At 36.0% G+C, this 2,903-nt stretch overlaps 1 long non-coding RNA gene across 1 annotated transcript in view; it reads right to left on the minus strand.

Annotated features, from left to right (window-relative positions):
* LOC105117075 (uncharacterized) overlaps positions 1 to 2,069 on the minus strand; it is a 15,890-nt gene extending 13,821 nt beyond the window's left edge. Inside the window, exon 1 of the long non-coding RNA XR_840670.1 lies at positions 2,058 to 2,069. This is a non-coding gene — a long non-coding RNA (uncharacterized LOC105117075). The remainder of the gene's footprint in view (positions 1 to 2,057) is intronic.
* Positions 2,070 to 2,903: the final 834 nt, after the last annotated feature.

Raw genomic sequence — 2,903 nt, forward strand, 5'->3', positions numbered from 1 at the left:
GATACTTCCCGATCACACCTAGACTGCAGAGGTTATTCATGTCACCAAGGACTGCTGAGCACATGACATGGCACCAAGCACACCATGCAGTTGATGGAGTGATGGTTCATCCTTTTGACGGCGAAGCGTGGAAATGCTTTAACAGTATTCATCCTCACTTTTCAGCCAAATCAAGGAATGTGCGTCTTGGGTTGTGTACAGACAGATTCAACCCATTTGGGTCATTTGTTGCTCCTTATTCTCGTTGGCCGGTCATACTCACAGTTTATAACTTGCCACCAAGAATGTGTATGAGGCCGGAGTTCATGTTTTTATCTACTGTCATACTCGGTCCAAGCAGCCCGAGATGGAATATAGATGTTTGTCTTCAACCGTTGATTGATGAGTTGGCGCAGTTATGGTCCTCTGGAGCTCTAACTTATGATATATCGAGAAAACAAAATTTCCTTATGAGGGCGGCTTTGATGTGGACTATCAATAATTTTCCAGCTTATGGAATGCTTTCTGGTTGGAGCACGCATGGGAAACTCGCATGTCCATACTACATGGAAAACAACAAGGCATTCACGCTAGCAAATGGAGGCAAAGCTTCTTTTTTTAACTGTCACCGTTGCTTCTTGCCATTTAATCACAGGTACAAAAAGAACAGAAAAGATTTCTGACACGACTAAAAGATTGATGTCTTCTCCCAAGTGCAGGAGTGTCGAAGTAATAAATAACCCGGCAAGACCGGGGTCGAACCACAGGGAGGTTAATTGTACAAATTATAAATGACAATAGTACAACAATAATAACAACAACAACAACAACAATAACAATAATAACAATAATAACAATAATAATAATAATAATAATAGTAATACTAGTAATACTAATAATAATAATAATAATAGTAATAATAATAGTAGTAGTAGTAGTAAAGAAAGAGAAGAAGAAGAAGATGATGAGAACTTGGAGATGGAAAATTAATGTAAGGATTAAACAATAATAATAACAAATGTCAAGGTTAGAGGTTCCACTAATGGTATATCAAACAAGTATAGTATAAACTCTTATTATTGAAATGGAAACCACACACAAAGGAGGTTCCAATCAGATTATATATTGTTAACATGATTACATTAGTCATCTTATTCAATTAATGCTAATACTTGTAAATCTCGTCAAGCATTCATGATTATAACTTATGTTAACAATAAATCAAGTTCCTTTCATAGCTCAGGTGTCGGTTATACCATACATTATGGGCTATGAAAGTGCCAAGCATTTGTTGTACCAAGTGTTATACAACATAAATCAAGATTAGTCATTTAACAAGCAAAGGATTAAAGATTGAACAATATAACAAATATAAAACATGTTAGTAGCAAACATTAAAGTCCATATTAAGTTTACATTATACTTATTCTTACACCATTAGTGTAACCTTTTCACCTTGACATAACTAACTTAGCTAGACATAATGAAAGAAAGCAAAATAGATAAACAAAATAAGAACATAAAAGTTAACTAAGTAAAGGAAAGGAAATGAAAGGCATAAACTTAATATTAATGAAAGCAAAGCATAAACATTACAAAAAATACAAAGAGAGAAAGGAAGAGCATGATCTTGATCTGGAAACCGAGATGCCTAAATGCATGGCAAATGCCTCCTTTTATAGGCCAAAATTGGGAACTATTGATTTGATGACTAATTGATAAGTGGGTGGCCAACTTTTGACTTGGTGACAATCCTTATCTTCTCTTGTATGCCCAAAACGTCATTGATAACGTCAAAACTGGAGCCAGGTGCAAACATGCAAGTTGTAGGCAATTGTCTCAGCTATCTTGTGTAAACAATTCAGCTCATTTGGACTTCTAGAACTCCAGATATGGCCAAAATACCGAACAGTGCTCGGGCTGGAAGACAGATTCGGGCTTCATTGTTGTTGCTACAATTTGGACTTGATAATGGCCTTTTTAGATCTTGGACTCCATATGAAAGTTGTAGGCCTATGTCTTACCTTTCCATCCATATAAATTGGACCTAAATCTGAGATCTGCAGCTCCAGATATACACCAATTACCAAACAGTGTTCCGGTTTGGTTTGCACCGACATCTCTTCTCTAAGTTTGACCATCTCTTTATCCATGCAATTTAAGTTCTTCAAGTCATCAATCAATCCTTTCATTTATGTGATAGACCTGCATTAAAAATAGACATTTACCACAAATTATAGGTATCTTATATTATTAGATACATTATTATAAAATATATTTTAGTTAAGGAGTTATTGATACTTCAAGTGCAAAATGATGATATAAAACCATGATAAAAATGCACTTTTAAGTACTAATCACACCCCCCAACCAGCTTATTACTAGTCCCTAGTAATCAAAGCGTAAAATAGAAAAACAATTTTCTTTGTTGGCAGAGTTAAAAAAGATGTTGCATCCCCGCGTCTTTCTGGTGAAGAATTGCATGATGTTGTCTCAGAGTACAGTGACATTGTGTTTGGCCTTCAATCAAGTAAGCAAAAGTTTCTTGGTTTTGGTTTGACTCATAATTGGGTAAAGCGAAGTATATTTTGGGAGCTTTCTTATTGGAAGACCAATCTGCTCCGCCATAACCTTGACGTCTTGCACATCGAAAAGAACGTGTTTGAGAACATTTTCAACACTGTCAGAGATGTGAAGGGGAAGACAAAGGACAACATCAAGGCTAGATTGGATATAGCTTTATACTGTAACTGTAAAAATATAGAGTTGGTTTATGATGAGTCACGAGTCGCAAAACCAAGAACAAGCTTCGTGTTAGAGAAAAACACACAACTACTAGTCTACAAATGGCTTAAGAGTCTGCGTTTTCCGGGTGGACATGCATCGAACATATCACGGCTGGTTAATGTAGAGGACTGCAGATT

Source organism: Populus euphratica, unplaced genomic scaffold (genome assembly GCF_000495115.2).
Source record: "Populus euphratica unplaced genomic scaffold, PopEup_1.0 scaffold1169.1, whole genome shotgun sequence".
NCBI classification, from domain to species: domain Eukaryota; kingdom Viridiplantae; phylum Streptophyta; class Magnoliopsida; order Malpighiales; family Salicaceae; genus Populus; species Populus euphratica.